Source organism: Rhinoderma darwinii, chromosome 1, assembly GCF_050947455.1.
Source record: "Rhinoderma darwinii isolate aRhiDar2 chromosome 1, aRhiDar2.hap1, whole genome shotgun sequence".
Taxonomy (NCBI): Eukaryota; Metazoa; Chordata; class Amphibia; order Anura; family Rhinodermatidae; genus Rhinoderma; species Rhinoderma darwinii.
The window spans coordinates 588,986,513-589,007,033 of NC_134687.1; the positions used below are offsets into that span (position 1 = coordinate 588,986,513).

The window sequence follows — 20,521 nt, forward strand, 5'->3', positions numbered from 1 at the left end:
CTTTCAATCCAAAAAGGTGGATGCAGACAGGTGATCTTTGGCCTGCTTCGGACCAAAAACCAGGAAAAATCCTCAGCGACTTAGTAGGGCCTCTTGTGAGGGGAGCCTGTCTGGCAGGCGCTATGCAACTCATACTTACCTGGCAGGGGAGATACCATGATCATTAAGGTGGTTCTCCCAGGGTGAGGCTCATCCATTGCACTTCGGGTGTGCTGACCCCTGCGATTTCCCCAAATGCGGGAAACTCGACTGCATAATTTGTGGTAGTGGGGGACTGCGTTCGCGCTTTCCCCTGATTTACTCTGGTGAAAAACAGTGCTTATTATTCAATGCTGACTGTTACTAGTCAGAGGTACTTGTATGCTTGTGATTTAACCACCGATTGTCAACAAAGCTGTTTTTCAATCCAAAATGTGGTACATTATCTCTTTATATTTAGCTGTATACGCAGCCTTTGTCTCCCCCTCGTGGATGAACAACAGTGTGATCAGTGAAGTTTCTTTTTCTGCTGGGCTTCGAGAAGTCAGGGCATGGCGAGCCTTTCCCTAACCTAACCTATCCTTCCTCTCTGTCTCACAGGTGACGGCATGCAAATGTGGGGACTGCTTCATCGGCACGGCAATGCTCTGACCAGAAGCCGCCGCCCCATATGCTAATACCCTGGTTGCTGTGCATCTTGGAAGTGCTTAGACTTGAGCCTGTGTCTTATGGAATTTGGGGTGCCTGCACACCCCTGGCTCCGTACAATGAGGTGCATCCGTTTTTTGGCGCAGTTGGATCCAGACAGGTGATCTTTGGCCTGCTTCGGACCAAAAACCAGGAAAAATCCTCAGCGACTTAGTAGGGCCTCTTGTGAGGGGAGCCTTTCTGGCAGGCGCTATGCAACTCATACTTACCTGGCAGGGGAGATACCATGATCACTAAGGTGGTTCTCCCAGGGTGAGGCTCATCCATTGCACTTCGGGTGTGCTGACCCCTGCGATTTCCCCAAATGCGGGAAACTCGACTGCATAATTTGTGGTAGTGGGGGACTGCGTTCGCGCTTTCCCCTGATTTACTCTGGTGAAAAACAGTGCTTATTATTCAATGCTGACTATTACTAGTCAGAGATACTTGCTAGATCGATCGATCGAGCGAGCCAGCCATCAATTGACCTCTGGGTGGCCAAGAGGATTGGATACTCCTCTCTCCCTTATCAGCTGCCTTTGGTTTTGTGGCTTTCCTATGTGATGCTTTATCTCAATGTTAGTGCAGAGTGTAACGTAAAGTGTAGGACCTGTGCCTTTGCTGTACTATGTTGTGCTACTTTGAGCCTGTGTCAAAGATATTGATTGATTGGGCTGGTTGACGGTATACTGTATGCTTGTGATTTGACCACTGATTGTTAACAAAGCTGCTTTCAATCCAAAAAGGTGGATGCAGACAGGTGATCTTTGGCCTGCTTCGGACCAAAAACCAGGAAAAATCCTCAGCGACTTAGTAGGGCCTCTTGTGAGGGGAGCCTGTCTGGCAGGCGCTATGCAACTCATACTTACCTGGCAGGGGAGATACCATGATCATTAAGGTGGTTCTCCCAGGGTGAGGCTCAGCCATTGCACTTCGGGTGTGCTGACCCCTGCGATTTCCCCAAATGCGGGAAACTCGACTGCATAATTTGTGGTAGTGGGGGACTGCGTTTGCGCTTTCCCCTGATTTACTCTGGTGAAAAACAGTGCTTATTATTCAATGCTGACTATTACTAGTCAGAGATACTTGCTAGATCGAGCGAGCCAGCCATCAATTGACCTCTGGGTGGCCAAGAGGATTGGATACTCCTCTCTCCCTTATCAGCTGCCTTTGGTTTTGTGGCTTTCCTATGTGATGCTTTATCTCAATGTTAGTGCAGAGTGTAACGTAAAGTGTAGGACCTGTGCCTTTGCTGTACTATGTTGTGCTACTTTGAGCCTGTGTCAAAGATATTGATTGATTGGGCTGGTTGACGGTATACTGTATGCTTGTGATTTGACCACTGATTGTTAACAAAGCTGCTTTCAATCCAAAAAGGTGGATGCAGACAGGTGATCTTTGGCCTGCTTCGGACCAAAAACCAGGAAAAATCCTCAGCGACTTAGTAGGGCCTCTTGTGAGGGGAGCCTGTCTGGCAGGCGCTATGCAACTCATACTTACCTGGCAGGGGAGATACCATGATCACTAAGGTGGTTCTCCCAGGGTGAGGCTCATCCATTGCACTTCGGGTGTGCTGACCCCTGCGATTTCCCCAAATGCGGGAAACTCGACTGCATAATTTGTGGTAGTGGGGGACTGCGTTCGCGCTTTCCCCTGATTTACTCTGGTGAAAAACAGTGCTTATTATTCAATGCTGACTATTACTAGTCAGAGATACTTGCTAGATCGATCGATCGATCGAGCGAGCCAGCCATCAATTGACCTCTGGGTGGCCAAGAGGATTGGATACTCCTCTCTCCCTTATCAGCTGCCTTTGGTTTTGTGGCTTTCCTATGTGATGCTTTATCTCAATGTTAGTGCAGAGTGTAACGTAAAGTGTAGGACCTGTGCCTTTGCTGTACTATGTTGTGCTACTTTGAGCCTGTGTCAAAGATATTGATTGATTGGGCTGGTTGACGGTATACTGTATGCTTGTGATTTGACCACTGATTGTTAACAAAGCTGCTTTCAATCCAAAAAGGTGGATGCAGACAGGTGATCTTTGGCCTGCTTCGGACCAAAAACCAGGAAAAATCCTCAGCGACTTAGTAGGGCCTCTTGTGAGGGGAGCCTGTCTGGCAGGCGCTATGCAACTCATACTTACCTGGCAGGGGAGATACCATGATCATTAAGGTGGTTCTCCCAGGGTGAGGCTCATCCATTGCACTTCGGGTGTGCTGACCCCTGCGATTTCCCCAAATGCGGGAAACTCGACTGCATAATTTGTGGTAGTGGGGGACTGCGTTTGCGCTTTCCCCTGATTTACTCTGGTGAAAAACAGTGCTTATTATTCAATGCTGACTATTACTAGTCAGAGATACTTGCTAGATCGAGCGAGCCAGCCATCAATTGACCTCTGGGTGGCCAAGAGGATTGGATACTCCTCTCTCCCTTATCAGCTGCCTTTGGTTTTGTGGCTTTCCTATGTGATGCTTTATCTCAATGTTAGTGCAGAGTGTAACGTAAAGTGTAGGACCTGTGCCTTTGCTGTACTATGTTGTGCTACTTTGAGCCTGTGTCAAAGATATTGATTGATTGGGCTGGTTGACGGTATACTGTATGCTTGTGATTTGACCACTGATTGTTAACAAAGCTGCTTTCAATCCAAAAAGGTGGATGCAGACAGGTGATCTTTGGCCTGCTTCGGACCAAAAACCAGGAAAAATCCTCAGCGACTTAGTAGGGCCTCTTGTGAGGGGAGCCTGTCTGGCAGGCGCTATGCAACTCATACTTACCTGGCAGGGGAGATACCATGATCACTAAGGTGGTTCTCCCAGGGTGAGGCTCATCCATTGCACTTCGGGTGTGCTGACCCCTGCGATTTCCCCAAATGCGGGAAACTCGACTGCATAATTTGTGGTAGTGGGGGACTGCGTTCGCGCTTTCCCCTGATTTACTCTGGTGAAAAACAGTGCTTATTATTCAATGCTGACTATTACTAGTCAGAGATACTTGCTAGATCGATCGATCGAGCGAGCCAGCCATCAATTGACCTCTGGGTGGCCAAGAGGATTGGATACTCCTCTCTCCCTTATCAGCTGCCTTTGGTTTTGTGGCTTTCCTATGTGATGCTTTATCTCAATGTTAGTGCAGAGTGTAACGTAAAGTGTAGGACCTGTGCCTTTGCTGTACTATGTTGTGCTACTTTGAGCCTGTGTCAAAGATATTGATTGATTGGGCTGGTTGACGGTATACTGTATGCTTGTGATTTGACCACTGATTGTTAACAAAGCTGCTTTCAATCCAAAAAGGTGGATGCAGACAGGTGATCTTTGGCCTGCTTCGGACCAAAAACCAGGAAAAATCCTCAGCGACTTAGTAGGGCCTCTTGTGAGGGGAGCCTGTCTGGCAGGCGCTATGCAACTCATACTTACCTGGCAGGGGAGATACCATGATCATTAAGGTGGTTCTCCCAGGGTGAGGCTCAGCCATTGCACTTCGGGTGTGCTGACCCCTGCGATTTCCCCAAATGCGGGAAACTCGACTGCATAATTTGTGGTAGTGGGGGACTGCGTTTGCGCTTTCCCCTGATTTACTCTGGTGAAAAACAGTGCTTATTATTCAATGCTGACTATTACTAGTCAGAGATACTTGCTAGATCGAGCGAGCCAGCCATCAATTGACCTCTGGGTGGCCAAGAGGATTGGATACTCCTCTCTCCCTTATCAGCTGCCTTTGGTTTTGTGGCTTTCCTATGTGATGCTTTATCTCAATGTTAGTGCAGAGTGTAACGTAAAGTGTAGGACCTGTGCCTTTGCTGTACTATGTTGTGCTACTTTGAGCCTGTGTCAAAGATATTGATTGATTGGGCTGGTTGACGGTATACTGTATGCTTGTGATTTGACCACTGATTGTTAACAAAGCTGCTTTCAATCCAAAAAGGTGGATGCAGACAGGTGATCTTTGGCCTGCTTCGGACCAAAAACCAGGAAAAATCCTCAGCGACTTAGTAGGGCCTCTTGTGAGGGGAGCCTGTCTGGCAGGCGCTATGCAACTCATACTTACCTGGCAGGGGAGATACCATGATCACTAAGGTGGTTCTCCCAGGGTGAGGCTCATCCATTGCACTTCGGGTGTGCTGACCCCTGCGATTTCCCCAAATGCGGGAAACTCGACTGCATAATTTGTGGTAGTGGGGGACTGCGTTCGCGCTTTCCCCTGATTTACTCTGGTGAAAAACAGTGCTTATTATTCAATGCTGACTATTACTAGTCAGAGATACTTGCTAGATCGATCGATCGATCGATCGAGCGAGCCAGCCATCAATTGACCTCTGGGTGGCCAAGAGGATTGGATACTCCTCTCTCCCTTATCAGCTGCCTTTGGTTTTGTGGCTTTCCTATGTGATGCTTTATCTCAATGTTAGTGCAGAGTGTAACGTAAAGTGTAGGACCTGTGCCTTTGCTGTACTATGTTGTGCTACTTTGAGCCTGTGTCAAAGATATTGATTGATTGGGCTGGTTGACGGTATACTGTATGCTTGTGATTTGACCACTGATTGTTAACAAAGCTGCTTTCAATCCAAAAAGGTGGATGCAGACAGGTGATCTTTGGCCTGCTTCGGACCAAAAACCAGGAAAAATCCTCAGCGACTTAGTAGGGCCTCTTGTGAGGGGAGCCTGTCTGGCAGGCGCTATGCAACTCATACTTACCTGGCAGGGGAGATACCATGATCATTAAGGTGGTTCTCCCAGGGTGAGGCTCATCCATTGCACTTCGGGTGTGCTGACCCCTGCGATTTCCCCAAATGCGGGAAACTCGACTGCATAATTTGTGGTAGTGGGGGACTGCGTTTGCGCTTTCCCCTGATTTACTCTGGTGAAAAACAGTGCTTATTATTCAATGCTGACTATTACTAGTCAGAGATACTTGCTAGATCGAGCGAGCCAGCCATCAATTGACCTCTGGGTGGCCAAGAGGATTGGATACTCCTCTCTCCCTTATCAGCTGCCTTTGGTTTTGTGGCTTTCCTATGTGATGCTTTATCTCAATGTTAGTGCAGAGTGTAACGTAAAGTGTAGGACCTGTGCCTTTGCTGTACTATGTTGTGCTACTTTGAGCCTGTGTCAAAGATATTGATTGATTGGGCTGGTTGACGGTATACTGTATGCTTGTGATTTGACCACTGATTGTTAACAAAGCTGCTTTCAATCCAAAAAGGTGGATGCAGACAGGTGATCTTTGGCCTGCTTCGGACCAAAAACCAGGAAAAATCCTCAGCGACTTAGTAGGGCCTCTTGTGAGGGGAGCCTGTCTGGCAGGCGCTATGCAACTCATACTTACCTGGCAGGGGAGATACCATGATCACTAAGGTGGTTCTCCCAGGGTGAGGCTCATCCATTGCACTTCGGGTGTGCTGACCCCTGCGATTTCCCCAAATGCGGGAAACTCGACTGCATAATTTGTGGTAGTGGGGGACTGCGTTCGCGCTTTCCCCTGATTTACTCTGGTGAAAAACAGTGCTTATTATTCAATGCTGACTATTACTAGTCAGAGATACTTGCTAGATCGATCGATCGAGCGAGCCAGCCATCAATTGACCTCTGGGTGGCCAAGAGGATTGGATACTCCTCTCTCCCTTATCAGCTGCCTTTGGTTTTGTGGCTTTCCTATGTGATGCTTTATCTCAATGTTAGTGCAGAGTGTAACGTAAAGTGTAGGACCTGTGCCTTTGCTGTACTATGTTGTGCTACTTTGAGCCTGTGTCAAAGATATTGATTGATTGGGCTGGTTGACGGTATACTGTATGCTTGTGATTTGACCACTGATTGTTAACAAAGCTGCTTTCAATCCAAAAAGGTGGATGCAGACAGGTGATCTTTGGCCTGCTTCGGACCAAAAACCAGGAAAAATCCTCAGCGACTTAGTAGGGCCTCTTGTGAGGGGAGCCTGTCTGGCAGGCGCTATGCAACTCATACTTACCTGGCAGGGGAGATACCATGATCATTAAGGTGGTTCTCCCAGGGTGAGGCTCATCCATTGCACTTCGGGTGTGCTGACCCCTGCGATTTCCCCAAATGCGGGAAACTCGACTGCATAATTTGTGGTAGTGGGGGACTGCGTTTGCGCTTTCCCCTGATTTACTCTGGTGAAAAACAGTGCTTATTATTCAATGCTGACTATTACTAGTCAGAGATACTTGCTAGATCGAGCGAGCCAGCCATCAATTGACCTCTGGGTGGCCAAGAGGATTGGATACTCCTCTCTCCCTTATCAGCTGCCTTTGGTTTTGTGGCTTTCCTATGTGATGCTTTATCTCAATGTTAGTGCAGAGTGTAACGTAAAGTGTAGGACCTGTGCCTTTGCTGTACTATGTTGTGCTACTTTGAGCCTGTGTCAAAGATATTGATTGATTGGGCTGGTTGACGGTATACTGTATGCTTGTGATTTGACCACTGATTGTTAACAAAGCTGCTTTCAATCCAAAAAGGTGGATGCAGACAGGTGATCTTTGGCCTGCTTCGGACCAAAAACCAGGAAAAATCCTCAGCGACTTAGTAGGGCCTCTTGTGAGGGGAGCCTGTCTGGCAGGCGCTATGCAACTCATACTTACCTGGCAGGGGAGATACCATGATCACTAAGGTGGTTCTCCCAGGGTGAGGCTCATCCATTGCACTTCGGGTGTGCTGACCCCTGCGATTTCCCCAAATGCGGGAAACTCGACTGCATAATTTGTGGTAGTGGGGGACTGCGTTCGCGCTTTCCCCTGATTTACTCTGGTGAAAAACAGTGCTTATTATTCAATGCTGACTATTACTAGTCAGAGATACTTGCTAGATCGATCGATCGAGCGAGCCAGCCATCAATTGACCTCTGGGTGGCCAAGAGGATTGGATACTCCTCTCTCCCTTATCAGCTGCCTTTGGTTTTGTGGCTTTCCTATGTGATGCTTTATCTCAATGTTAGTGCAGAGTGTAACGTAAAGTGTAGGACCTGTGCCTTTGCTGTACTATGTTGTGCTACTTTGAGCCTGTGTCAAAGATATTGATTGATTGGGCTGGTTGACGGTATACTGTATGCTTGTGATTTGACCACTGATTGTTAACAAAGCTGCTTTCAATCCAAAAAGGTGGATGCAGACAGGTGATCTTTGGCCTGCTTCGGACCAAAAACCAGGAAAAATCCTCAGCGACTTAGTAGGGCCTCTTGTGAGGGGAGCCTGTCTGGCAGGCGCTATGCAACTCATACTTACCTGGCAGGGGAGATACCATGATCATTAAGGTGGTTCTCCCAGGGTGAGGCTCAGCCATTGCACTTCGGGTGTGCTGACCCCTGCGATTTCCCCAAATGCGGGAAACTCGACTGCATAATTTGTGGTAGTGGGGGACTGCGTTTGCGCTTTCCCCTGATTTACTCTGGTGAAAAACAGTGCTTATTATTCAATGCTGACTATTACTAGTCAGAGATACTTGCTAGATCGAGCGAGCCAGCCATCAATTGACCTCTGGGTGGCCAAGAGGATTGGATACTCCTCTCTCCCTTATCAGCTGCCTTTGGTTTTGTGGCTTTCCTATGTGATGCTTTATCTCAATGTTAGTGCAGAGTGTAACGTAAAGTGTAGGACCTGTGCCTTTGCTGTACTATGTTGTGCTACTTTGAGCCTGTGTCAAAGATATTGATTGATTGGGCTGGTTGACGGTATACTGTATGCTTGTGATTTGACCACTGATTGTTAACAAAGCTGCTTTCAATCCAAAAAGGTGGATGCAGACAGGTGATCTTTGGCCTGCTTCGGACCAAAAACCAGGAAAAATCCTCAGCGACTTAGTAGGGCCTCTTGTGAGGGGAGCCTGTCTGGCAGGCGCTATGCAACTCATACTTACCTGGCAGGGGAGATACCATGATCACTAAGGTGGTTCTCCCAGGGTGAGGCTCATCCATTGCACTTCGGGTGTGCTGACCCCTGCGATTTCCCCAAATGCGGGAAACTCGACTGCATAATTTGTGGTAGTGGGGGACTGCGTTCGCGCTTTCCCCTGATTTACTCTGGTGAAAAACAGTGCTTATTATTCAATGCTGACTATTACTAGTCAGAGATACTTGCTAGATCGATCGATCGAGCGAGCCAGCCATCAATTGACCTCTGGGTGGCCAAGAGGATTGGATACTCCTCTCTCCCTTATCAGCTGCCTTTGGTTTTGTGGCTTTCCTATGTGATGCTTTATCTCAATGTTAGTGCAGAGTGTAACGTAAAGTGTAGGACCTGTGCCTTTGCTGTACTATGTTGTGCTACTTTGAGCCTGTGTCAAAGATATTGATTGATTGGGCTGGTTGACGGTATACTGTATGCTTGTGATTTGACCACTGATTGTTAACAAAGCTGCTTTCAATCCAAAAAGGTGGATGCAGACAGGTGATCTTTGGCCTGCTTCGGACCAAAAACCAGGAAAAATCCTCAGCGACTTAGTAGGGCCTCTTGTGAGGGGAGCCTGTCTGGCAGGCGCTATGCAACTCATACTTACCTGGCAGGGGAGATACCATGATCATTAAGGTGGTTCTCCCAGGGTGAGGCTCATCCATTGCACTTCGGGTGTGCTGACCCCTGCGATTTCCCCAAATGCGGGAAACTCGACTGCATAATTTGTGGTAGTGGGGGACTGCGTTCGCGCTTTCCCCTGATTTACTCTGGTGAAAAACAGTGCTTATTATTCAATGCTGACTGTTACTAGTCAGAGGTACTTGTATGCTTGTGATTTAACCACCGATTGTCAACAAAGCTGTTTTTCAATCCAAAATGTGGTACATTATCTCTTTATATTTAGCTGTATACGCAGCCTTTGTCTCCCCCTCGTGGATGAACAACAGTGTGATCAGTGAAGTTTCTTTTTCTGCTGGGCTTCGAGAAGTCAGGGCATGGCGAGCCTTTCCCTAACCTAACCTATCCTTCCTCTCTGTCTCACAGGTGACGGCATGCAAATGTGGGGACTGCTTCATCGGCACGGCAATGCTCTGACCAGAAGCTGCCGCCCCATATGCTAATACCCTGGTTGCTGTGCATCTTGGAAGTGCTTAGACTTGAGCCTGTGTCTTATGGAATTTGGGGTGCCTGCACACCCCTGGCTCCGTACAATGAGGTGCATCCGTTTTTTGGCGCAGTTGGATCCAGACAGGTGATCTTTGGCCTGCTTCGGACCAAAAACCAGGAAAAATCCTCAGCGACTTAGTAGGGCCTCTTGTGAGGGGAGCCTTTCTGGCAGGCGCTATGCAACTCATACTTACCTGGCAGGGGAGATACCATGATCACTAAGGTGGTTCTCCCAGGGTGAGGCTCATCCATTGCACTTCGGGTGTGCTGACCCCTGCGATTTCCCCAAATGCGGGAAACTCGACTGCATAATTTGTGGTAGTGGGGGACTGCGTTCGCGCTTTCCCCTGATTTACTCTGGTGAAAAACAGTGCTTATTAATCAATGCTGACTATTACTAGTCAGAGATACTTGCTAGATCGATCGATCGATCGAGCGAGCCAGCCATCAATTGACCTCTGGGTGGCCAAGAGGATTGGATACTCCTCTCTCCCTTATCAGCTGCCTTTGGTTTTGTGGCTTTCCTATGTGATGCTTTATCTCAATGTTAGTGCAGAGTGTAACGTAAAGTGTAGGACCTGTGCCTTTGCTGTACTATGTTGTGCTACTTTGAGCCTGTGTCAAAGATATTGATTGATTGGGCTGGTTGACGGTATACTGTATGCTTGTGATTTGACCACTGATTGTTAACAAAGCTGCTTTCAATCCAAAAAGGTGGATGCAGACAGGTGATCTTTGGCCTGCTTCGGACCAAAAACCAGGAAAAATCCTCAGCGACTTAGTAGGGCCTCTTGTGAGGGGAGCCTGTCTGGCAGGCGCTATGCAACTCATACTTACCTGGCAGGGGAGATACCATGATCATTAAGGTGGTTCTCCCAGGGTGAGGCTCATCCATTGCACTTCGGGTGTGCTGACCCCTGCGATTTCCCCAAATGCGGGAAACTCGACTGCATAATTTGTGGTAGTGGGGGACTGCGTTTGCGCTTTCCCCTGATTTACTCTGGTGAAAAACAGTGCTTATTATTCAATGCTGACTATTACTAGTCAGAGATACTTGCTAGATCGAGCGAGCCAGCCATCAATTGACCTCTGGGTGGCCAAGAGGATTGGATACTCCTCTCTCCCTTATCAGCTGCCTTTGGTTTTGTGGCTTTCCTATGTGATGCTTTATCTCAATGTTAGTGCAGAGTGTAACGTAAAGTGTAGGACCTGTGCCTTTGCTGTACTATGTTGTGCTACTTTGAGCCTGTGTCAAAGATATTGATTGATTGGGCTGGTTGACGGTATACTGTATGCTTGTGATTTGACCACTGATTGTTAACAAAGCTGCTTTCAATCCAAAAAGGTGGATGCAGACAGGTGATCTTTGGCCTGCTTCGGACCAAAAACCAGGAAAAATCCTCAGCGACTTAGTAGGGCCTCTTGTGAGGGGAGCCTGTCTGGCAGGCGCTATGCAACTCATACTTACCTGGCAGGGGAGATACCATGATCACTAAGGTGGTTCTCCCAGGGTGAGGCTCATCCATTGCACTTCGGGTGTGCTGACCCCTGCGATTTCCCCAAATGCGGGAAACTCGACTGCATAATTTGTGGTAGTGGGGGACTGCGTTCGCGCTTTCCCCTGATTTACTCTGGTGAAAAACAGTGCTTATTATTCAATGCTGACTATTACTAGTCAGAGATACTTGCTAGATCGATCGATCGAGCGAGCCAGCCATCAATTGACCTCTGGGTGGCCAAGAGGATTGGATACTCCTCTCTCCCTTATCAGCTGCCTTTGGTTTTGTGGCTTTCCTATGTGATGCTTTATCTCAATGTTAGTGCAGAGTGTAACGTAAAGTGTAGGACCTGTGCCTTTGCTGTACTATGTTGTGCTACTTTGAGCCTGTGTCAAAGATATTGATTGATTGGGCTGGTTGACGGTATACTGTATGCTTGTGATTTGACCACTGATTGTTAACAAAGCTGCTTTCAATCCAAAAAGGTGGATGCAGACAGGTGATCTTTGGCCTGCTTCGGACCAAAAACCAGGAAAAATCCTCAGCGACTTAGTAGGGCCTCTTGTGAGGGGAGCCTGTCTGGCAGGCGCTATGCAACTCATACTTACCTGGCAGGGGAGATACCATGATCATTAAGGTGGTTCTCCCAGGGTGAGGCTCATCCATTGCACTTCGGGTGTGCTGACCCCTGCGATTTCCCCAAATGCGGGAAACTCGACTGCATAATTTGTGGTAGTGGGGGACTGCGTTTGCGCTTTCCCCTGATTTACTCTGGTGAAAAACAGTGCTTATTATTCAATGCTGACTATTACTAGTCAGAGATACTTGCTAGATCGAGCGAGCCAGCCATCAATTGACCTCTGGGTGGCCAAGAGGATTGGATACTCCTCTCTCCCTTATCAGCTGCCTTTGGTTTTGTGGCTTTCCTATGTGATGCTTTATCTCAATGTTAGTGCAGAGTGTAACGTAAAGTGTAGGACCTGTGCCTTTGCTGTACTATGTTGTGCTACTTTGAGCCTGTGTCAAAGATATTGATTGATTGGGCTGGTTGACGGTATACTGTATGCTTGTGATTTGACCACTGATTGTTAACAAAGCTGCTTTCAATCCAAAAAGGTGGATGCAGACAGGTGATCTTTGGCCTGCTTCGGACCAAAAACCAGGAAAAATCCTCAGCGACTTAGTAGGGCCTCTTGTGAGGGGAGCCTGTCTGGCAGGCGCTATGCAACTCATACTTACCTGGCAGGGGAGATACCATGATCACTAAGGTGGTTCTCCCAGGGTGAGGCTCATCCATTGCACTTCGGGTGTGCTGACCCCTGCGATTTCCCCAAATGCGGGAAACTCGACTGCATAATTTGTGGTAGTGGGGGACTGCGTTCGCGCTTTCCCCTGATTTACTCTGGTGAAAAACAGTGCTTATTATTCAATGCTGACTATTACTAGTCAGAGATACTTGCTAGATCGATCGATCGAGCGAGCCAGCCATCAATTGACCTCTGGGTGGCCAAGAGGATTGGATACTCCTCTCTCCCTTATCAGCTGCCTTTGGTTTTGTGGCTTTCCTATGTGATGCTTTATCTCAATGTTAGTGCAGAGTGTAACGTAAAGTGTAGGACCTGTGCCTTTGCTGTACTATGTTGTGCTACTTTGAGCCTGTGTCAAAGATATTGATTGATTGGGCTGGTTGACGGTATACTGTATGCTTGTGATTTGACCACTGATTGTTAACAAAGCTGCTTTCAATCCAAAAAGGTGGATGCAGACAGGTGATCTTTGGCCTGCTTCGGACCAAAAACCAGGAAAAATCCTCAGCGACTTAGTAGGGCCTCTTGTGAGGGGAGCCTGTCTGGCAGGCGCTATGCAACTCATACTTACCTGGCAGGGGAGATACCATGATCATTAAGGTGGTTCTCCCAGGGTGAGGCTCATCCATTGCACTTCGGGTGTGCTGACCCCTGCGATTTCCCCAAATGCGGGAAACTCGACTGCATAATTTGTGGTAGTGGGGGACTGCGTTTGCGCTTTCCCCTGATTTACTCTGGTGAAAAACAGTGCTTATTATTCAATGCTGACTATTACTAGTCAGAGATACTTGCTAGATCGAGCGAGCCAGCCATCAATTGACCTCTGGGTGGCCAAGAGGATTGGATACTCCTCTCTCCCTTATCAGCTGCCTTTGGTTTTGTGGCTTTCCTATGTGATGCTTTATCTCAATGTTAGTGCAGAGTGTAACGTAAAGTGTAGGACCTGTGCCTTTGCTGTACTATGTTGTGCTACTTTGAGCCTGTGTCAAAGATATTGATTGATTGGGCTGGTTGACGGTATACTGTATGCTTGTGATTTGACCACTGATTGTTAACAAAGCTGCTTTCAATCCAAAAAGGTGGATGCAGACAGGTGATCTTTGGCCTGCTTCGGACCAAAAACCAGGAAAAATCCTCAGCGACTTAGTAGGGCCTCTTGTGAGGGGAGCCTGTCTGGCAGGCGCTATGCAACTCATACTTACCTGGCAGGGGAGATACCATGATCACTAAGGTGGTTCTCCCAGGGTGAGGCTCATCCATTGCACTTCGGGTGTGCTGACCCCTGCGATTTCCCCAAATGCGGGAAACTCGACTGCATAATTTGTGGTAGTGGGGGACTGCGTTCGCGCTTTCCCCTGATTTACTCTGGTGAAAAACAGTGCTTATTATTCAATGCTGACTATTACTAGTCAGAGATACTTGCTAGATCGATCGATCGAGCGAGCCAGCCATCAATTGACCTCTGGGTGGCCAAGAGGATTGGATACTCCTCTCTCCCTTATCAGCTGCCTTTGGTTTTGTGGCTTTCCTATGTGATGCTTTATCTCAATGTTAGTGCAGAGTGTAACGTAAAGTGTAGGACCTGTGCCTTTGCTGTACTATGTTGTGCTACTTTGAGCCTGTGTCAAAGATATTGATTGATTGGGCTGGTTGACGGTATACTGTATGCTTGTGATTTGACCACTGATTGTTAACAAAGCTGCTTTCAATCCAAAAAGGTGGATGCAGACAGGTGATCTTTGGCCTGCTTCGGACCAAAAACCAGGAAAAATCCTCAGCGACTTAGTAGGGCCTCTTGTGAGGGGAGCCTGTCTGGCAGGCGCTATGCAACTCATACTTACCTGGCAGGGGAGATACCATGATCATTAAGGTGGTTCTCCCAGGGTGAGGCTCAGCCATTGCACTTCGGGTGTGCTGACCCCTGCGATTTCCCCAAATGCGGGAAACTCGACTGCATAATTTGTGGTAGTGGGGGACTGCGTTTGCGCTTTCCCCTGATTTACTCTGGTGAAAAACAGTGCTTATTATTCAATGCTGACTATTACTAGTCAGAGATACTTGCTAGATCGAGCGAGCCAGCCATCAATTGACCTCTGGGTGGCCAAGAGGATTGGATACTCCTCTCTCCCTTATCAGCTGCCTTTGGTTTTGTGGCTTTCCTATGTGATGCTTTATCTCAATGTTAGTGCAGAGTGTAACGTAAAGTGTAGGACCTGTGCCTTTGCTGTACTATGTTGTGCTACTTTGAGCCTGTGTCAAAGATATTGATTGATTGGGCTGGTTGACGGTATACTGTATGCTTGTGATTTGACCACTGATTGTTAACAAAGCTGCTTTCAATCCAAAAAGGTGGATGCAGACAGGTGATCTTTGGCCTGCTTCGGACCAAAAACCAGGAAAAATCCTCAGCGACTTAGTAGGGCCTCTTGTGAGGGGAGCCTGTCTGGCAGGCGCTATGCAACTCATACTTACCTGGCAGGGGAGATACCATGATCACTAAGGTGGTTCTCCCAGGGTGAGGCTCATCCATTGCACTTCGGGTGTGCTGACCCCTGCGATTTCCCCAAATGCGGGAAACTCGACTGCATAATTTGTGGTAGTGGGGGACTGCGTTCGCGCTTTCCCCTGATTTACTCTGGTGAAAAACAGTGCTTATTATTCAATGCTGACTATTACTAGTCAGAGATACTTGCTAGATCGATCGATCGAGCGAGCCAGCCATCAATTGACCTCTGGGTGGCCAAGAGGATTGGATACTCCTCTCTCCCTTATCAGCTGCCTTTGGTTTTGTGGCTTTCCTATGTGATGCTTTATCTCAATGTTAGTGCAGAGTGTAACGTAAAGTGTAGGACCTGTGCCTTTGCTGTACTATGTTGTGCTACTTTGAGCCTGTGTCAAAGATATTGATTGATTGGGCTGGTTGACGGTATACTGTATGCTTGTGATTTGACCACTGATTGTTAACAAAGCTGCTTTCAATCCAAAAAGGTGGATGCAGACAGGTGATCTTTGGCCTGCTTCGGACCAAAAACCAGGAAAAATCCTCAGCGACTTAGTAGGGCCTCTTGTGAGGGGAGCCTGTCTGGCAGGCGCTATGCAACTCATACTTACCTGGCAGGGGAGATACCATGATCATTAAGGTGGTTCTCCCAGGGTGAGGCTCAGCCATTGCACTTCGGGTGTGCTGACCCCTGCGATTTCCCCAAATGCGGGAAACTCGACTGCATAATTTGTGGTAGTGGGGGACTGCGTTTGCGCTTTCCCCTGATTTACTCTGGTGAAAAACAGTGCTTATTATTCAATGCTGACTATTACTAGTCAGAGATACTTGCTAGATCGAGCGAGCCAGCCATCAATTGACCTCTGGGTGGCCAAGAGGATTGGATACTCCTCTCTCCCTTATCAGCTGCCTTTGGTTTTGTGGCTTTCCTATGTGATGCTTTATCTCAATGTTAGTGCAGAGTGTAACGTAAAGTGTAGGACCTGTGCCTTTGCTGTACTATGTTGTGCTACTTTGAGCCTGTGTCAAAGATATTGATTGATTGGGCTGGTTGACGGTATACTGTATGCTTGTGATTTGACCACTGATTGTTAACAAAGCTGCTTTCAATCCAAAAAGGTGGATGCAGACAGGTGATCTTTGGCCTGCTTCGGACCAAAAACCAGGAAAAATCCTCAGCGACTTAGTAGGGCCTCTTGTGAGGGGAGCCTGTCTGGCAGGCGCTATGCAACTCATACTTACCTGGCAGGGGAGATACCATGATCATTAAGGTGGTTCTCCCAGGGTGAGGCTCATCCATTGCACTTCGGGTGTGCTGACCCCTGCGATTTCCCCAAATGCGGGAAACTCGACTGCATAATTTGTGGTAGTGGGGGACTGCGTTTGCGCTTTCCCCTGATTTACTCTGGTGAAAAACAGTGCTTATTATTCAATGCTGACTATTACTAGTCAGAGATACTTGCTAGATCGAGCGAGCCAGCCATCAATTGACCTCTGGGTGGCCAAGAGGATTGGATACTCCTCTCTCCCTTATCAGCTGCCTTTGGTTTTGTGGCTTTCCTATGTGATGCTTTATCTCAATGTTAGTGCAGAGTGTAACGTAAAGTGTAGGACCTGTGCCTTTGCTGTACTATGTTGTGCTACTTTGAGCCTGTGTCAAAGATATTGATTGATTGGGCTGGTTGACGGTATACTGTATGCTTGTGATTTGACCACTGATTGTTAACAAAGCTGCTTTCAATCCAAAAAGGTGGATGCAGACAGGTGATCTTTGGCCTGCTTCGGACCAAAAACCAGGAAAAATCCTCAGCGACTTAGTAGGGCCTCTTGTGAGGGGAGCCTGTCTGGCAGGCGCTATGCAACTCATACTTACCTGGCAGGGGAGATACCATGATCACTAAGGTGGTTCTCCCAGGGTGAGGCTCATCCATTGCACTTCGGGTGTGCTGACCCCTGCGATTTCCCCAAATGCGGGAAACTCGACTGCATAATTTGTGGTAGTGGGGGACTGCGTTCGCGCTTTCCCCTGATTTACTCTGGTGAAAAACAGTGCTTATTATTCAATGCTGACTATTACTAGTCAGAGATACTTGCTAGATCGATCGATCGAGCGAGCCAGCCATCAATTGACCTCTGGGTGGCCAAGAGGATTGGATACTCCTCTCTCCCTTATCAGCTGCCTTTGGTTTTGTGGCTTTCCTATGTGATGCTTTATCTCAATGTTAGTGCAGAGTGTAACGTAAAGTGTAGGACCTGTGCCTTTGCTGTACTATGTTGTGCTACTTTGAGCCTGTGTCAAAGATATTGATTGATTGGGCTGGTTGACGGTATACTGTATGCTTGTGATTTGACCACTGATTGTTAACAAAGCTGCTTTCAATCCAAAAAGGTGGATGCAGACAGGTGATCTTTGGCCTGCTTCGGACCAAAAACCAGGAAAAATCCTCAGCGACTTAGTAGGGCCTCTTGTGAGGGGAGCCTGTCTGGCAGGCGCTATGCAACTCATACTTACCTGGCAGGGGAGATACCATGATCATTAAGGTGGTTCTCCCAGGGTGAGGCTCATCCATTGCACTTCGGGTGTGCTGACCCCTGCGATTTCCCCAAATGCGGGAAACTCGACTGCATAATTTGTGGTAGTGGGGGACTGCGTTTGCGCTTTCCCCTGATTTACTCTGGTGAAAAACAGTGCTTATTATTCAATGCTGACTATTACTAGTCAGAGATACTTGCTAGATCGAGCGAGCCAGCCATCAATTGACCTCTGGGTGGCCAAGAGGATTGGATACTCCTCTCTCCCTTATCAGCTGCCTTTGGTTTTGTGGCTTTCCTATGTGATGCTTTATCTCAATGTTAGTGCAGAGTGTAACGTAAAGTGTAGGACCTGTGCCTTTGCTGTACTATGTTGTGCTACTTTGAGCCTGTGTCAAAGATATTGATTGATTGGGCTGGTTGACGGTATACTGTATGCTTGTGATTTGACCACTGATTGTTAACAAAGCTGCTTTCAATCCAAAAAGGTGGATGCAGACAGGTGATCTTTGGCCTGCTTCGGACCAAAAACCAGGAAAAATCCTCAGCGACTTAGTAGGGCCTCTTGTGAGGGGAGCCTGTCTGGCAGGCGCTATGCAACTCATACTTACCTGGCAGGGGAGATACCATGATCACTAAGGTGGTTCTCCCAGGGTGAGGCTCATCCATTGCACTTCGGGTGTGCTGACCCCTGCGATTTCCCCAAATGCGGGAAACTCGACTGCATAATTTGTGGTAGTGGGGGACTGCGTTCGCGCTTTCCCCTGATTTACTCTGGTGAAAAACAGTGCTTATTATTCAATGCTGACTATTACTAGTCAGAGATACTTGCTAGATCGATCGATCGAGCGAGCCAGCCATCAATTGACCTCTGGGTGGCCAAGAGGATTGGATACTCCTCTCTCCCTTATCAGCTGCCTTTGGTTTTGTGGCTTTCCTATGTGATGCTTTATCTCAATGTTAGTGCAGAGTGTAACGTAAAGTGTAGGACCTGTGCCTTTGCTGTACTATGTTGTGCTACTTTGAGCCTGTGTCAAAGATATTGATTGATTGGGCTGGTTGACGGTATACTGTATGCTTGTGATTTGACCACTGATTGTTAACAAAGCTGCTTTCAATCCAAAAAGGTGGATGCAGACAGGTGATCTTTGGCCTGCTTCGGACCAAAAACCAGGAAAAATCCTCAGCGACTTAGTAGGGCCTCTTGTGAGGGGAGCCTGTCTGGCAGGCGCTATGCAACTCATACTTACCTGGCAGGGGAGATACCATGATCATTAAGGTGGTTCTCCCAGGGTGAGGCTCAGCCATTGCACTTCGGGTGTGCTGACCCCTGCGATTTCCCCAAATGCGGGAAACTCGACTGCATAATTTGTGGTAGTGGGGGACTGCGTTTGCGCTTTCCCCTGATTTACTCTGGTGAAAAACAGTGCTTATTATTCAATGCTGACTATTACTAGTCAGAGATACTTGCTAGATCGAGCGAGCCAGCCATCAATTGACCTCTGGGTGGCCAAGAGGATTGGATACTCCTCTCTCCCTTATCAGCTGCCTTTGGTTTTGTGGCTTTCCTATGTGATGCTTTATCTCAATGTTAGTGCAGAGTGTAACGTAAAGTGTAGGACCTGTGCCTTTGCTGTACTATGTTGTGCTACTTTGAGCCTGTGTCAAAGATATTGATTGATTGGGCTGGTTGACGGTATACTGTATGCTTGTGATTTGACCACTGATTGTTAACAAAGCTGCTTTCAATCCAAAAAGGTGGATGCAGACAGGTGATCTTTGGCCTGCTTCGGACCAAAAACCAGGAAAAATCCTCAGCGACTTAGTAGGGCCTCTTGTGAGGGGAGCCTGTCTGGCAGGCGCTATGCAACTCATACTTACCTGGCAGGGGAGATACCATGATCACTAAGGTGGTTCTCCCAGGGTGAGGCTCATCCATTGCACTTCGGGTGTGCTGACCCCTGCGATTTCCCCAAATGCGGGAAACTCGACTGCATAATTTGTGGTAGTGGGGGACTGCGTTCGCGCTTTCCCCTGATTTACTCTGGTGAAAAACAGTGCTTATTATTCAATGCTGACTATTACTAGTCAGAGATACTTGCTAGATCGATCGATCGAGCGAGCCAGCCATCAATTGACCTCTGGGTGGCCAAGAGGATTGGATACTCCTCTCTCCCTTATCAGCTGCCTTTGGTTTTGTGGCTTTCCTATGTGATGCTTTATCTCAATGTTAGTGCAGAGTGTAACGTAAAGTGTAGGACCTGTGCCTTTGCTGTACTATGTTGTGCTACTTTGAGCCTGTGTCAAAGATATTGATTGATTGGGCTGGTTGACGGTATACTGTATGCTTGTGATTTGACCACTGATTGTTAACAAAGCTGCTTTCAATCCAAAAAGGTGGATGCAGACAGGTGATCTTTGGCCTGCTTCGGACCAAAAACCAGGAAAAATCCTCAGCGACTTAGTAGGGCCTCTTGTGAGGGGAGCCTGTCTGGCAGGCGCTATGCAACTCATACTTACCTGGCAGGGGAGATACCATGATCATTAAGGTGGTTCTCCCAGGGTGAGGCTCAGCCATTGCACTTCGGGTGTGCTGACCCCTGCGATTTCCCCAAATGCGGGAAACTCGACTGCATAATTTGTGGTAGTGGGGGACTGCGTTTGCGCTTTCCCCTGATTTACTCTGGTGAAAAACAGTGCTTATTATTCAATGCTGACTATTACTAGTCAGAGATACTTGCTAGATCGAGCGAGCCAGCCATCAATTGACCTCTGGGTGGCCAAGAGGATTGGATACTCCTCTCTCCCTTATCAGCTGCCTTTGGTTTTGTGGCTTTCCTATGTGATGCTTTATCTCAATGTTAGTGCAGAGTGTAACGTAAAGTGTAGGACCTGTGCCTTTGCTGTACTATGTTGTGCTACTTTGAGCCTGTGTCAAAGATATTGATTGATT

The 20,521-nt window shown here is 47.8% G+C and overlaps 32 non-coding genes across 32 annotated transcripts; all 32 read left to right on the plus strand.

The window, feature by feature from the left end:
• The first annotated feature begins 131 nt into the window (after nucleotides 1-131).
• Nucleotides 132-295, plus strand: LOC142718713 (U1 spliceosomal RNA). The gene has a single exon (XR_012872564.1). It is a non-coding gene; the product is annotated as a U1 spliceosomal RNA (small nuclear RNA).
• Nucleotides 296-888: 593 nt separating this feature from the next.
• On the plus strand, nucleotides 889-1,052 carry LOC142719693 (U1 spliceosomal RNA). Its single transcript, XR_012872880.1, has one exon. It is a non-coding gene; the product is annotated as a U1 spliceosomal RNA (small nuclear RNA).
• A 475-nt stretch (nucleotides 1,053-1,527) lies between these two features.
• LOC142721809 (U1 spliceosomal RNA) lies at nucleotides 1,528-1,691 on the plus strand. Its single transcript, XR_012874197.1, has one exon. It is a non-coding gene; the product is annotated as a U1 spliceosomal RNA (small nuclear RNA).
• A 467-nt stretch (nucleotides 1,692-2,158) lies between these two features.
• LOC142719704 (U1 spliceosomal RNA) lies at nucleotides 2,159-2,322 on the plus strand. Its single transcript, XR_012872881.1, has one exon. It is a non-coding gene; the product is annotated as a U1 spliceosomal RNA (small nuclear RNA).
• A 479-nt stretch (nucleotides 2,323-2,801) lies between these two features.
• LOC142721139 (U1 spliceosomal RNA) lies at nucleotides 2,802-2,965 on the plus strand. Its single transcript, XR_012873897.1, has one exon. It is a non-coding gene; the product is annotated as a U1 spliceosomal RNA (small nuclear RNA).
• A 467-nt stretch (nucleotides 2,966-3,432) lies between these two features.
• Nucleotides 3,433-3,596, plus strand: LOC142719715 (U1 spliceosomal RNA). Its single transcript, XR_012872882.1, has one exon. It is a non-coding gene; the product is annotated as a U1 spliceosomal RNA (small nuclear RNA).
• A 475-nt stretch (nucleotides 3,597-4,071) lies between these two features.
• Nucleotides 4,072-4,235, plus strand: LOC142721814 (U1 spliceosomal RNA). The gene has a single exon (XR_012874198.1). It is a non-coding gene; the product is annotated as a U1 spliceosomal RNA (small nuclear RNA).
• Nucleotides 4,236-4,702: 467 nt separating this feature from the next.
• On the plus strand, nucleotides 4,703-4,866 carry LOC142719726 (U1 spliceosomal RNA). Its single transcript, XR_012872883.1, has one exon. It is a non-coding gene; the product is annotated as a U1 spliceosomal RNA (small nuclear RNA).
• Nucleotides 4,867-5,349: 483 nt separating this feature from the next.
• LOC142721150 (U1 spliceosomal RNA) lies at nucleotides 5,350-5,513 on the plus strand. The gene has a single exon (XR_012873908.1). It is a non-coding gene; the product is annotated as a U1 spliceosomal RNA (small nuclear RNA).
• Nucleotides 5,514-5,980: 467 nt separating this feature from the next.
• LOC142719748 (U1 spliceosomal RNA) lies at nucleotides 5,981-6,144 on the plus strand. Its single transcript, XR_012872885.1, has one exon. It is a non-coding gene; the product is annotated as a U1 spliceosomal RNA (small nuclear RNA).
• A 475-nt stretch (nucleotides 6,145-6,619) lies between these two features.
• LOC142721161 (U1 spliceosomal RNA) lies at nucleotides 6,620-6,783 on the plus strand. The gene has a single exon (XR_012873919.1). It is a non-coding gene; the product is annotated as a U1 spliceosomal RNA (small nuclear RNA).
• Nucleotides 6,784-7,250: 467 nt separating this feature from the next.
• On the plus strand, nucleotides 7,251-7,414 carry LOC142719759 (U1 spliceosomal RNA). Its single transcript, XR_012872886.1, has one exon. It is a non-coding gene; the product is annotated as a U1 spliceosomal RNA (small nuclear RNA).
• A 475-nt stretch (nucleotides 7,415-7,889) lies between these two features.
• LOC142721820 (U1 spliceosomal RNA) lies at nucleotides 7,890-8,053 on the plus strand. The gene has a single exon (XR_012874203.1). It is a non-coding gene; the product is annotated as a U1 spliceosomal RNA (small nuclear RNA).
• A 467-nt stretch (nucleotides 8,054-8,520) lies between these two features.
• LOC142719770 (U1 spliceosomal RNA) lies at nucleotides 8,521-8,684 on the plus strand. The gene has a single exon (XR_012872887.1). It is a non-coding gene; the product is annotated as a U1 spliceosomal RNA (small nuclear RNA).
• A 475-nt stretch (nucleotides 8,685-9,159) lies between these two features.
• On the plus strand, nucleotides 9,160-9,323 carry LOC142718724 (U1 spliceosomal RNA). The gene has a single exon (XR_012872565.1). It is a non-coding gene; the product is annotated as a U1 spliceosomal RNA (small nuclear RNA).
• Nucleotides 9,324-9,916: 593 nt separating this feature from the next.
• On the plus strand, nucleotides 9,917-10,080 carry LOC142719781 (U1 spliceosomal RNA). The gene has a single exon (XR_012872888.1). It is a non-coding gene; the product is annotated as a U1 spliceosomal RNA (small nuclear RNA).
• Nucleotides 10,081-10,559: 479 nt separating this feature from the next.
• Nucleotides 10,560-10,723, plus strand: LOC142721183 (U1 spliceosomal RNA). The gene has a single exon (XR_012873940.1). It is a non-coding gene; the product is annotated as a U1 spliceosomal RNA (small nuclear RNA).
• A 467-nt stretch (nucleotides 10,724-11,190) lies between these two features.
• On the plus strand, nucleotides 11,191-11,354 carry LOC142719792 (U1 spliceosomal RNA). Its single transcript, XR_012872890.1, has one exon. It is a non-coding gene; the product is annotated as a U1 spliceosomal RNA (small nuclear RNA).
• Nucleotides 11,355-11,829: 475 nt separating this feature from the next.
• On the plus strand, nucleotides 11,830-11,993 carry LOC142721194 (U1 spliceosomal RNA). Its single transcript, XR_012873951.1, has one exon. It is a non-coding gene; the product is annotated as a U1 spliceosomal RNA (small nuclear RNA).
• Nucleotides 11,994-12,460: 467 nt separating this feature from the next.
• Nucleotides 12,461-12,624, plus strand: LOC142719803 (U1 spliceosomal RNA). The gene has a single exon (XR_012872891.1). It is a non-coding gene; the product is annotated as a U1 spliceosomal RNA (small nuclear RNA).
• Nucleotides 12,625-13,099: 475 nt separating this feature from the next.
• LOC142721205 (U1 spliceosomal RNA) lies at nucleotides 13,100-13,263 on the plus strand. The gene has a single exon (XR_012873962.1). It is a non-coding gene; the product is annotated as a U1 spliceosomal RNA (small nuclear RNA).
• A 467-nt stretch (nucleotides 13,264-13,730) lies between these two features.
• LOC142719814 (U1 spliceosomal RNA) lies at nucleotides 13,731-13,894 on the plus strand. The gene has a single exon (XR_012872892.1). It is a non-coding gene; the product is annotated as a U1 spliceosomal RNA (small nuclear RNA).
• A 475-nt stretch (nucleotides 13,895-14,369) lies between these two features.
• Nucleotides 14,370-14,533, plus strand: LOC142721830 (U1 spliceosomal RNA). Its single transcript, XR_012874208.1, has one exon. It is a non-coding gene; the product is annotated as a U1 spliceosomal RNA (small nuclear RNA).
• A 467-nt stretch (nucleotides 14,534-15,000) lies between these two features.
• Nucleotides 15,001-15,164, plus strand: LOC142719825 (U1 spliceosomal RNA). Its single transcript, XR_012872893.1, has one exon. It is a non-coding gene; the product is annotated as a U1 spliceosomal RNA (small nuclear RNA).
• Nucleotides 15,165-15,639: 475 nt separating this feature from the next.
• On the plus strand, nucleotides 15,640-15,803 carry LOC142721841 (U1 spliceosomal RNA). The gene has a single exon (XR_012874210.1). It is a non-coding gene; the product is annotated as a U1 spliceosomal RNA (small nuclear RNA).
• A 467-nt stretch (nucleotides 15,804-16,270) lies between these two features.
• LOC142721216 (U1 spliceosomal RNA) lies at nucleotides 16,271-16,434 on the plus strand. Its single transcript, XR_012873973.1, has one exon. It is a non-coding gene; the product is annotated as a U1 spliceosomal RNA (small nuclear RNA).
• Nucleotides 16,435-16,901: 467 nt separating this feature from the next.
• LOC142719836 (U1 spliceosomal RNA) lies at nucleotides 16,902-17,065 on the plus strand. Its single transcript, XR_012872894.1, has one exon. It is a non-coding gene; the product is annotated as a U1 spliceosomal RNA (small nuclear RNA).
• Nucleotides 17,066-17,540: 475 nt separating this feature from the next.
• On the plus strand, nucleotides 17,541-17,704 carry LOC142721227 (U1 spliceosomal RNA). The gene has a single exon (XR_012873984.1). It is a non-coding gene; the product is annotated as a U1 spliceosomal RNA (small nuclear RNA).
• Nucleotides 17,705-18,171: 467 nt separating this feature from the next.
• Nucleotides 18,172-18,335, plus strand: LOC142719847 (U1 spliceosomal RNA). The gene has a single exon (XR_012872896.1). It is a non-coding gene; the product is annotated as a U1 spliceosomal RNA (small nuclear RNA).
• A 475-nt stretch (nucleotides 18,336-18,810) lies between these two features.
• LOC142721852 (U1 spliceosomal RNA) lies at nucleotides 18,811-18,974 on the plus strand. Its single transcript, XR_012874216.1, has one exon. It is a non-coding gene; the product is annotated as a U1 spliceosomal RNA (small nuclear RNA).
• A 467-nt stretch (nucleotides 18,975-19,441) lies between these two features.
• Nucleotides 19,442-19,605, plus strand: LOC142719869 (U1 spliceosomal RNA). Its single transcript, XR_012872897.1, has one exon. It is a non-coding gene; the product is annotated as a U1 spliceosomal RNA (small nuclear RNA).
• Nucleotides 19,606-20,080: 475 nt separating this feature from the next.
• Nucleotides 20,081-20,244, plus strand: LOC142721863 (U1 spliceosomal RNA). The gene has a single exon (XR_012874224.1). It is a non-coding gene; the product is annotated as a U1 spliceosomal RNA (small nuclear RNA).
• Nucleotides 20,245-20,521: the final 277 nt, after the last annotated feature.